The following is a 12,400-nucleotide window of genomic DNA, read 5'->3' on the forward strand; positions in this document are numbered from 1 at the left end:
TAATGAAACAACCCACCATGTACTCCTACATGGCCTCTCATCGATACCTTTACCAAATCGTGTTCACACACTTAGCTCTCTACAGTAGGACATGTTCACACACCTCCAATTCATCCCCAATGAATCAGACCTGACTCAACTCTAAGCAGTAGCAGGCATGACAAACAAGCATGAATGAGTAGGCACATCATGGCTCAAACAACTCCTACTCATACTAGTGGGTTTCATCTATTTACTGTGGAAATGACAGGTCATGCAGAGGATAAGGGGTTCAACTACCGCAACATGTAACAGTTGAATCGTTGTTGTCCTAATGCAGTAAAAGAGAGCAGGAGCGAGAGAGTGGGATTGTATCGGAATGAACAACGGGGTTTTGCTTTCCTTGCACTTCTGAAGATATTATAGCTCTTCATCGGTGTCATCGAACTCATCATCGGAAGCACATCCATTGAGAGGGGACAAATACCAGCAACAGAGAAGGAAAACACAATCAATACAATGCACAATATGATGCATGATAATGACATGTCAATATGTTGTGTTTTGAGCTAATGCAACTAAAACCAAAAGGGTTTGGATCATTTTGAACCAAAGGTTCAACCCCAAATTCAAATTATGATTTTAGCTATTGCCTTGTCATGTTTTGCACTAAACAGCAAGGTTAAGTTGCTTAAACATTCATGAAACCTGTACAAATGGATAGATTGGATTTTTCTGATCATTTTTCATATATAACTTTTTTCATTCTGAGTTACGGTTGAATTTATATGATTTTTAGAAGTTTATAACATTTTCTGAAATAAATAAACCATAAGATTTATTTAAATTCCAGAAAGAATTACTACGTCAGCATGACGTCACTGTGATGTCAGCGGTCAATAGGGCTGGTCCAGGTCAAACCTGACCAGTGGGGCCCGCGTGTCAGTGGCTAACTAAACTAACCTAGTTTAATTAGCACTAACCTAGGTTAAACTAATTAAGTTTAAAACTAAACTAGATTAATTAGCCGGGCGGGGCTCGCATGTCATAGACCCAGGGGAGGTCAAATCCCCTGGTCAACCGGGGCTAAACCATCGGTGTTTAGCCGCCGGCAGCAGCAGACGCGGCGGAGGGCTCGGGCTCGCTTCTCCGACGTCCAAATGGATGACAGAGAGCGGCCACGGGGAGCTGGAGCTCACCCGCGCCTGTTGCGGAAAGCAGCAGCAGCTAGGGTGGCCGGAGACGACGGCCACGAGCTCCACAGTGGTGGCCGGAGACCGGGTGTGCTCGGTTTGGCGCTAGGATGCACGACAGGGGATGCAGAGAGGTGCTGCGAGCTCCTGGGGGTGTGGCGAACGTGGTGGCGCGCTCGGTTTCGAGCCCGCGTGGCTTTGGCCACGACGGCGGCATGCAAAGGCAGCGGTACATGCGGGTGCGGGTGGCGTGGCGACTACGGCGCACAAGAGCGAGAACGGAGAGGGGGAGAAGGGTCAGTGGCTCACGGCGGTCACGGCAACGCAGACGGCAGGCTCGGAGAGGAACAGGAGTGAAGTAGGGCGCCGAGGAGATCTCCGGTGCCCGACGACGAACAGTACGATGCCGGCGATGTTGCAAGGCTCCCTGGCTTGCATGAGTAGGCGTGGAGCTTCAGGACGACGTGGTGGAGACGAGGGATACGTCAGAGAGGTGAGGCGGTGGCTCAGGGCAGGGCAACGGTGAGTGGCGGCGACAACGGCTCTCGGGTGATGCGAGGGACAGAGCCAAAGGAGGGGGAGAGGCACCAGGAGAGCGAGAGAGGGTTGAGGGGGTGGCGTGGCAGCACCAGGGAAGGTCAGGGCGAAGCGGCAAGCAGGAGGTGACCATCGATGGCCGTGCGTGTGCTGGCGCGCCGTGGGCACACGCCCTTCGTCCTCCTGGCAAGAGGAGGAAGACAACAGGGGAGGTAGAGATGGGTTGGGCCGGCTAGCTAGAGTGCTGGGCCGATTGGTGGGCTGCACAGGTGAGGCCGGGTAAGATTCTCTCTCTCTCTCTCTCTTTTATTTTCTGTTTTTCTATTTCTTCTGTAACTTTGTGGCTTTTCTAAAAACACTGAAACTAAGTCAAAAATCATGAAACTGCTCATGCCCACTGATTGGAATATTTCCAACAGTAAACATTTTAGTTTATGATTATTTGGACATTTAAAATATTTTATAGCATTTTAAATGCCCAAATGCAAATACCATATGATTTAATTCAGTGATTCAAGTTGTCCTCGAAAAATGTGCAATATTTTTGGTAGAGGTTCAAGACCAATCCAAAAACAATGAACATTTTGTGAAGGCCATTTTGGGTTCATTGAGGCAATTTTGAGTTGAAACTGTTATTAGTAGAGGGGGTTCTAGGGTTTTGTTAATCCCCATTTCAAATTCATTGGAAATTAAACATGATGCACACATGAAGCTGGCCTAGCCAGAACTAGGGATGTGACAACTCACCCCCACTAAACAGGAATCTTGTCCCGAGATTCAAGCGTAGGGGAAAGAAGAAGGGGGGACCGCAGACTAACACAATCTTCACGATCCAGGTTGCACTTCGTAAGAATGTTGATTCGTCACCATCTTTGTCTGGATGTCTTGCTTCGGAAACTTCAACCAACACGACAACGAGAGAACAAGGAAAACTCTAGAAGAATCGATCTTCTCGAGGATCAAACAATTCAGGATCAACTCATGGAGTGAGACATTGAAACATCTCTTGAGCTGAGACATGAAACATACATCCAAAGGAATGGAGTGAAACGGATGACGAAGGTTCACTAGGTAGGCAACAACTTCACACTTAAGAAGGTGGTGAACGATTGTCAACGTGGTGAGGAGTTGAGTTGCCATGATACCCTAACGAGACATGTTGGAGGAGGTGAATCGTAGAATCATTACCCAAGGTGGAAAAAGAATTACTTTTGATTCAGAGATCATTGAAATTCTCTATACCAACCTGAGGCAATTCACCAACAATTGCTTGGTGGGGTACGAAAAGATGGCACAATGGCAGTGCAAGCTAGGAACAAAATGCAAATGATGGGAATGATTCTAGTAACTGGGGAGAAACCCAACAGTAGAGAGTGATTCTACTATTGGAAAGGTTATAGCATAACCGAGGAAACTGGGAGCAATCCCAGTTAATGCCAACGATAAAAGCTAGAGCTTGCACATGCTCTCAAGAACTTGAGCACTTCCATATTCATCAAGGTTTACCAACATCCGTGTCAAGGATCCTGGCAACACAACATACTACCATGATGAATAATGGTGGAGGATGCAGATGCAAAGGAAAATAACACCTTCTCAGATTTCACCTTAGCGAGGCCAAGGGATCAAAATTTGGATGATCAACCGAGAAACATTTAGTGCTCCGCTTCTAATGTTCTCCTTGATGTGCTAGCGTAACCCATTCATTGAAATGGTTTGGTATCTAGAACATCAAGTAGTAGGTCGGACTCCGGGAGCTCAAGAATCCATAAGGAATAACTATGGAAGTAAATCCTGCGAGATCCTTATGGGGAGGTGGCCAACTTCATCAATCAAGATACTACAATAATAGGTCTTCCGGATGGTGTGTTGGCCACGACATCCACTTTACCGGGTTACAAAGATATTAATATTATAGTTCTTGGAAGACGTTCCACCCATCCTATCTGCCTAAGATTCAAATCTGGTTGGCGTCAGAACATTCCAGACTCATTAAGTCTAGAAAGAAAAATGAAGGTTTGCAACACAATTCGACGAGATGACGTTGCGAGATTCTCGGAGAATGAACTACGATAGCAAGCTCCAAAACATGAGCTGGTTCTGCTACACACATGTGAATACGTTGTCCCAGAAAAGCATGACCACATAGTAGTCTTATAACAAAACACTACCGAGTTCAGTTGGGGAACCATCATCGAGGATATCGAAGTCCTTGTGTAAGTCTAGCTCATAAGAAGAAACTTCTTCTCCTTGAACAATTCAATCAGTGGCTTGGTGTGCTAGGAAATACATGTGGAATGGAGGTAGCTAATGTCACAAACCAAAGTATACTTCGCACATGCATGACTGACTTGGAAAGATTCTAGAAGAAGCAGCATTGACTTTCTCGGGTTCACGGCGGCAACTTGCATCAAATGCACATGTATTAGAGGAAGTCACTTCTTTCATCTGAACATATGCTTCACGAGCAGGACATGAAGTTAATGCTTATAAAAGTTTCCAACGCTAGCTTAATGTCCAACAAATCATGGAGAAGATAAGAATGTTGTCGATGGGCTCAACAACAATTCATCCAGGTTTCCATATAAATGTAATTCCACAATCAAGTGAACACGGTGATAGCATTGGTCAGACCCAAAAGATATAATAGTGTATGCTCGAGGAAGCAACCATGAGTAAGACAACATTACGAGCATCGTTGGTCCTGATTTGATTTGACGATAGCCCATACTCAAATCAAAGATTGGGTAAACAATAGGTCCAACAACTGATCATGAGGATCAATCGATGAAGATGTCATCTTTCTTCAACACACACACACACAAAAGATATCCCTTAGAGATGAACTAAGTCGGATAAAGCTTTATCTTCCAACTCTCCAAGTTGTTGTTTAGCTTATCCAACTAGCTCAGTGGTATTCAACACAGATTCTTGGAGAAGGGGTGGTTTATTAGAAAACCAACTTGATCGTGAGCTCAACATAACGGCCACGGGACAACCTGGTGATACTTCCGAGAGGATATTCAGAAAATCACGAACCACCGATATGTTATCAAGATCAGGAACAATCTTGCTTTTCAGGGCAATACGATATGATCAATAGAGCGAGGATTTGAAATAATCCTACCTCATCGACCGAGGAGTGCACCAGGAGAATGGACTAGGTAGCACGATCAATCTTGCAAAGATGATTCCATAACCAACACACTAAGAATGAGATTATCGTCCATTAATCACTAAACAACATGTTGCTCGGAGTATTGATTTCACACATCACAATTCACTTGTCGGCATTCCGGTTACAACAACATGAGGACCGAGGAATGAATAATGATGGTGAGAAGTATCACTGCATCAAGAATTCATAAGAGATGGTGCAATTCCTATGATATTCTTGACATAAATAGGTTAATATTCCAAGGTAGAACCGAACAAAAGCTGGATTGACATTTTGATCTGCGGGATACAAGTGCTTTGACCCAATCCTGGGTATGGATGAGGTACTGGAGTTTGTTTCTCCTAATCATTCTGAAATAGAATGGCTTGACGAACCACAAGAATAATAGGCATCGATGAACAAGATTGCACACATACTCTTGACTATCAATAGATAGATGATGGTCGGAATACAACTGAAAATGGACAACTCAAGGAGCATATAACTTTCTGAGTTGTGGATGCATAGATTAGTATGTCGAACTAAGTTCAACGGGTTTCCTCCAGATAATCCATGCAGAAAGGTAGGACTGGCAGATTCACAATGCAGAATGGAGAACTTATCAAGATCACTCTTATTGTGATGTTTTTGTTCAACAAGGAACTTCTGCCATAAGTAGTTCATGGTATTGGAAGAAGGATTTACCACGGACCTTGAGGACTATCACAAAGGTTACTAATATCCTAAAGGAACTAGCAAACACTATCAACATGAAGTAAGTAGGGTGGATTTTGGGCTCAAACCCAGGAATAGAATGCCTACTAACTAAGTGGCATCATGGGATGCTTTCAAGAATGATGGCCAGAATCATCACACTGGGAACACAAAGCATGACTAGATTACTAGGTGATCCTCTAAGACACCTAGGGTCATAATAATAGCTCCAACATATATGTCGAGGCAACAGAGTATCTCAACTCACCGATTAGTGTGGTTTATCTGGCCCAAAAAGACATCGGAAACAGGAGAAAGGGATTTGCAAATGCATTAGATTGTTTAGAAACCTGGGATGACTCGGACAGCATAACGGCTGTAAATGCTCAAAAAGATTTGGGACGTTCTGCAAAATGGTGGCATAACCACTCAGAATCACAATATCAAGGTTCCGAGATCAACTGTCAACACATGGAAGTAGTAGGAACTGAACTGAGGCTTGAATTCATCAATCTTACAAGTCTACGGATTAGTAACACGGATCCTGATAGAAAGAAGAGAAAGCCTAGTTCCTTAACCCCGTAGAAAGATAACATGACTCGGATCAGAAGGGCATAAGGTATAAGAAAAAAAAGATCCTTACGTTCCCTTCCACAATCAATTCCCTTACATAACTGAAGAATTGCTAGACTCGACTTCGACCAGTTTGGCTTGGTAATCCTAAATGCAGTCAGGCTCTAATACCAAAGCTGTTAGGACCCCGATCCTAAGTCACACCGATCTAGCATGAACACATCATATCACTTTGCGGCCTCATGCACGGTATTCCCACGGGTGCCACCTTACCTGGACCGGGACCGTTTGCGCCTTTTGGCTCACGTATATGATAGTGTCACTGAGGGAGTCCTGGATTAGGGGGTCCTCGGATAGCAGGACTACATACTTTGGCTGGACAGTTGGACTATGAAGATACAAGATTGAAGGCTTCGTCCCGTGTTCGGGTGGGACTCTCCTTTGCGTGGAAGGCAAGCTTGGCGATTTGGATATGTAGATCTCCTTCTTTGTAACCGACTCTGTGTAACCCTAGCCCCCTCCGGTGTCTATATAAACTAGAGGGTTTAGTCCGTAGGACAACAACAATGATAATCATAGGCTAGCTTCTAGGGTTTAGCCTCTACGATCTCGTGGTAGATCAACTCTCGTAATACTCATATGATCAAGATCAATCAAGCAGGAAGTAGGGTATTACCTTCATCGAGAGGGCCCGAACCTGGGTAAACATTGTGTCCCCCGCCTCCTGTTACCATCAGCGTTAGACGCACAGTTCAGGGCACCCTACTCGAGATCCGCCGGTTTTGACACCGACATTGGTGCTTTCATTGACACTTCCACTGTGCCGTCACGATAAAGGCTTGATGGCTCCTTCGATCATCGGCAACGATGCGATCCGGGGTGAGGTTTTTCTCCACGGACAAATCTTCGTATTCGGCGGCTTCGTACTGCGGGCCAACTCGCTTGGCCATCTAGAGCAGATCGATAGCCATGCCCCTGGCCATCAGGTCAGATTTGGAAGCTTGAACTACACTGCCGACATCCGCGAAGACTTGATCTTTGATGGATTCGAGCTCATGTCAGGCGCGCCGCACAATCACGACAAGCATGACTTAGCTCTGCCATCGTACAGTGTTCGAGAGATCGCACCTGCGGCTACTCCGGCCCTCAATCCGGAGCAGATCGTGCCATCCGAGGACGGGTGGATGGACCCCGCCATGGAGGCCGCACACTCAGCGGCGCTAGAGCCGAATACTGACTTCTCCTCCTATGAGACATGTGTTACCGGACCCTTGGATTCGTCCCCGGCCACAAGCTCCGAACCGCCTGTGTCCGTGCCTATCCAATCTGATTGGGCACCGATCATGGACTTTACCTCCACGGATATTTTTCAGCACTCGCCCTTGGGCGACATGCTAGATTCATTGAGGTCTCTCTCCTTGCCAGGAGACCCTCGGCCGAACTATGTCCGGCTCGAGTGGGAAGCGGACGACGAAGGAATTTGTTCCCCACCCACCACCCACTTAATAGCCACTGTCGATGACTTAACCGACATTCTTGATTTCGACTCCGAAGACATCGAAGGTATGGACGACGATGCAGGAGAGGAACAGGAACCAGCGCCCACTGGGCGCTGGAATGCCACTTCATCACACGATATATACATGGTGGATACACCCAAAGAAAACAACAACGAGGAACGGAAGGATGCAGCGAAGGATAGGCCCCTCGAGAAGCAACCAAAGTGACGACGTAGGCACCACTCCAAATCCCGTCTCAGCAAAAACAGCGATAACAGCGCAAGAAAGAATAATACCCCGATCGACTCCAAAGGAAACGACGACCACATGGACCCAGCGATGGAGCAGGATGAGCCAGCGAATGGAGAACATAGTACAGAGCCGTTGTCCTATCACGGCGATGCCGAGGGTAAAGCTCATCAACCTGTCTCCAGAGAGGAGAACAGTCCGGACGACGATGCACACATCATACCGGAAAGGCACTTGGAACACGAGAACCTCCATAGAATGTTTATTGCCACTGCGAGGAGCCAGAAGAAGCAAAAGAAAAGGCTTAAGGCCGCGCAGAATACGCTCAACAGCAGATGGAACAAAGTGCTTGACACTGAAGAAAAGTACGGCGGCAGTCGCCACACAAAGAGCTATCCAAAGGCAAGCTGCTGCCTGAATTCGACGACGAGGCTTTAGAGCCCTTTCAGCCAAAAAATAAAATGGTTGATCAGCCGGATCGACCACCCTATGGCTGCGACAGGGCGGCTAATGACGTCGCACACAAGTCAACACATGATTTACGTGTAGACCTGCACAAAAAAGCTGGTATGGCCAGGTCCATCTACGGATCTAGGAAGCGTGCTCCGACACAGAATCATGGCCGCCCAAATGACTATACTGACCGAATAACAGCTCGGAATCAAAAGCAAATGCTACAACCGTCAGAAGAATGCCATGACACATCCAAATACAGGGGTGCGCCACACCCCCTATGCTTCACCGATGAGGTGCTGGATCATGAATTTCCAGAGGGATTCAAACCCGTGAACATAGAGGCATACGACGGAATGACAGACCCTGGGGTCTGGATTGAGGACTTTATCCTTCACATCCACATGGCTCGCGGAGATGATCTCCACGCCATCAAATACCTGCCCCTCAAGTTGAAAGGACCAGCTCGGCACTGGCTGAAAAGCCTCCCCGAAAACTCAATTGGAAGCTGGGAAGAGCTTGATGATGCTTTTAGGGCCAATTTTCAAGGGACCTATGTCTGACCTCTGGACACAGATGATTTAAGTCACATAATTTAATAGCCCGGAGAGTCAGCCCGAAAGCTTTGGAATAGATTTCTCACGAAGAAGAATCAAATCGTCGACTACCCGTATGCCGAAGCCTTAGCGGCTTTCAAGCACAATGTCTGGGATGAATGGCTCGCCAGACACCTCGGCCAGGAAAAACCGAGGACAATGACAGCCCTAACAAGCCTTATGACCCGCTTTTGCGCGGGCGAAGACAGTTGGCTGGCCCGTAGCCGCACTAGCAACCCAGGCATATCCGAAGTCAGGGATGGCAACGGGAAACCGTGACGCAATAAAATCAAGCGCCGAAACAACGAAGACAGCCCAAACAACACGGCGGTAAACGCCAGATTTAGGGGCTCTCGACCCGGTCAACGGAAAAATCCATTTAAAGGCAGCAGAGATGGACCGCCCCGCCTAAAAAAGATTCTAAATAGATTATGTCAGATTCATGGCACCTCCGACAAACCTGCAAATCACACCAACAGAGAATGTTGGGTCTTCAAGCAGGCCGACAAGCTAAATGCCGAACACAAGGGGAGGGAGACACCAAGCGAAGACGAGGATGAGCCTCGCCAGCCGAACACTGGGGGACAGAAAAAATTCCCACCAGAGGTCAAAACAGTGAACATGATTTACGCAACTCACATACTGAAGAGGAGGCGCAAACGCGCACTCCAAGATGTATACGCCGTGGAGAGTGTCACCCCCAAGTTCAACCCTTGGTCGGCCTGCCTGATCACTTTTGATCGCAGGGATCACCCGACTAGTATCCGACATGGAGGATCGGCTGCCTTGGCGCTAGACCCAATAATTGACGGATACCATCTCACCCGAGTCCTTATGGATGGCGGCATCAGTCTTAATCTGATATATCAGGACACTGTCCGCAAAATGGGGATAGACCCGACAAGAATCAGCAAAAGCAATACTACCTTTAAAGGAGTAATACCCGGCCCAGAGGCCCGCTGCACGGTCTCTCTAGTACTAGAGGTTGTGTTCGGTTCTCCCGACAACTTCCGAAGCAAAGAATTAACCTTCGACATCGCTCCATTCCGAAGCAGCCATCACGCACTAATCGGAAGAACGGCCTTCGCTCGTTTTAATGCAGTACCACATTACGCTTATCTTAAGCTTAAGATGCCTGATCCACGTGGCATCATCATAGTTAGCGGAAACACAGAGCGTTTCTTACGTACGGAGGAATATGTGGCGGCTCTAGCAGCCAATCACTGAACGGCCTCTCCAACCAGAATAAATGATCGGTCATCAAGGCCGCGAACACGGTTAGACGAGTCTGGCGCACCACTAGCTGTAACAGCTTAGATAAACCTGAGATTGGGTCGATGGATATACCCCCATAGGTGGTGCTAGGGGCTTCCCGCATGTAAAAAGGGCTACAGTTTGGCTTGACCCTATTTAGATTGCATTTTAATGGTTCATGAAGAATAACCAATTTTTCGCACGATGACTTTCACCTGGGTTTTTCTCTTTTACAGATGATCATCGTGCTACACCCTTCCAGGATACGGCACAATGGAGACACAGGCGCAGACGTGCAGCAGGGCCCCGCTCAAAGGCTTCTTTTTAGATTAAGACCCTGTCTAAACCTTTTTTACTGTCTCTTGTTGCTTTAATCCCTCCGGATACTCAACACAACCGAAAGGGATGCTGGCGTTATTGGCATTTCATCACGTCAGATTAATGCAAGCACCTGGAAATTCAGGGCTCATTATCGAGGGCGTTACTCAACACAGTATATGTTGTAAAGTCTGAACACCTTAGGGAGAGTTCGGCGTCACGAGTTTGGCCTTATATGCATCAACTCTGAATCATGTCTTTGGTCAATAGTTGGGTTTGCCCGGCTCCCGTGTTTTGCTACCTTACATTCCGCTCTATCGGCTAAGGTGGCACCAGGAGAACTACTGCGATTGTGCCCTGGTTCATCTGGATGAGCACCTCAGTAGAGAAAGCCGAAAACTGGTTGTCATGATAAAACGCGAGACTGGTCAACCACTCGATGACTCAGTGGAATCTTCGCGATTCCTCCGCATTAACGAAGGACCGGTTTCCCGGTCATGTATGTATGGTTTCCCAGTCATGTATGTACGCGCACCGTATTCAGATGAGCGCGGAAGTACCAGGGGCTATATAGTAGCCCCACCGTCAAACTCCTATGGCTAAGTGAAAGTGTTAAAGCTATATTTTCCAATTGCCTTGTTCGCCGCGCTATCACCTCCTTAATGGACCAAGACGTTGGGTCAAGTGTGAATACGCGCTTTTATGAACACCCCCGCATTATATGCGTGGGGGCTGAAGCCGACTTCTGCGAACTTTCAGGTTATATACATACATAAACGGCCGCACATGGGGCATCATAAACACGGCCTTTATAATCCAAATAGCATTGTTTTTACAATTAGGATACATGTCACTCGAACATGATATTCTTCAAGCACTGAGCCTCTATTAAACGAGCACCTTCTATGCACGCCGACCTGGCCTACGGCCGAATCCCGGGTTGCAATAGCGGTGGCCTCCATCTCTGCCCAGTATGTCTTAACACAAGCAAGAGCCATCCGCGCGCGCTCTATGCACGCCGACCTCTTTACAGTGTCGATATGCGGCACAACACCAAGGAATCGTTGCACTAAATCAAAATAACTATTCGGCCTTGGTCCCTTCGGCCAAAGATGATCCACGACAGACCTCATGGCAAGTACGGACAACCTATGGAGCTCGGCCCACTCGGCCATTTGTTCATTCAACAGCAGCGGACGCGTTGGAGCACTGAACTGCGACCAAAACAACCTTTCCACTTCATGATCTTTCTGATCTTTGAAAAACTTAGTCGCATCAGCAACACTCATTGCCAAGTCCAACTACACGTCTGCAGCACTCCATAATTGATCCAGAGGGGCATACTTCATATCTACGAACTTCGTCCGCAATAAAAATGGCTTCCTAGCTGTGATATCTCTGGCTTGACGGACACTAGTGCAGAATCGGGCAATAGCACCGGTTCATAAGGCCCTTTAGTGCCGGTTCGGTAACCGGCACTAAAGTGTGGGCACTAAAGGTCCCCCCCTTTAGTACCGGTTCAGCACGAACCGGTGCGAAAGGGCAATCACGTGGCACGAGCCAGCTCTGGGGGCAGGGAGCCCTTTAGTACCGGTTGGTGGCACCAACCGGTATTAAAAGGTTGGGGGGTTTTGCGTTTATGATTTCTTTTTCATTTAATTTTGTGTTTTCCATTTAATTCTTTTTCGTTTGCTGGTATTTTATGATACTACATATTGTACATGTTATGCATATATATAAATAGAATTTCTAGTAGAACAGATCATATATATATATATATCATCGAATGTCTCACAACCACCATTAATTAATTCACACATATATACACACATGTATATATATATATACAATTAGCTAGCTATATACAATTTCTCCTAA

This window comes from Triticum urartu, chromosome 6A (genome assembly GCF_056163025.1).
Source record: "Triticum urartu cultivar PI428250 chromosome 6A, HENAU_Tu73, whole genome shotgun sequence".
In the NCBI taxonomy this organism is placed as follows: Eukaryota; Viridiplantae; Streptophyta; class Magnoliopsida; order Poales; family Poaceae; genus Triticum; species Triticum urartu.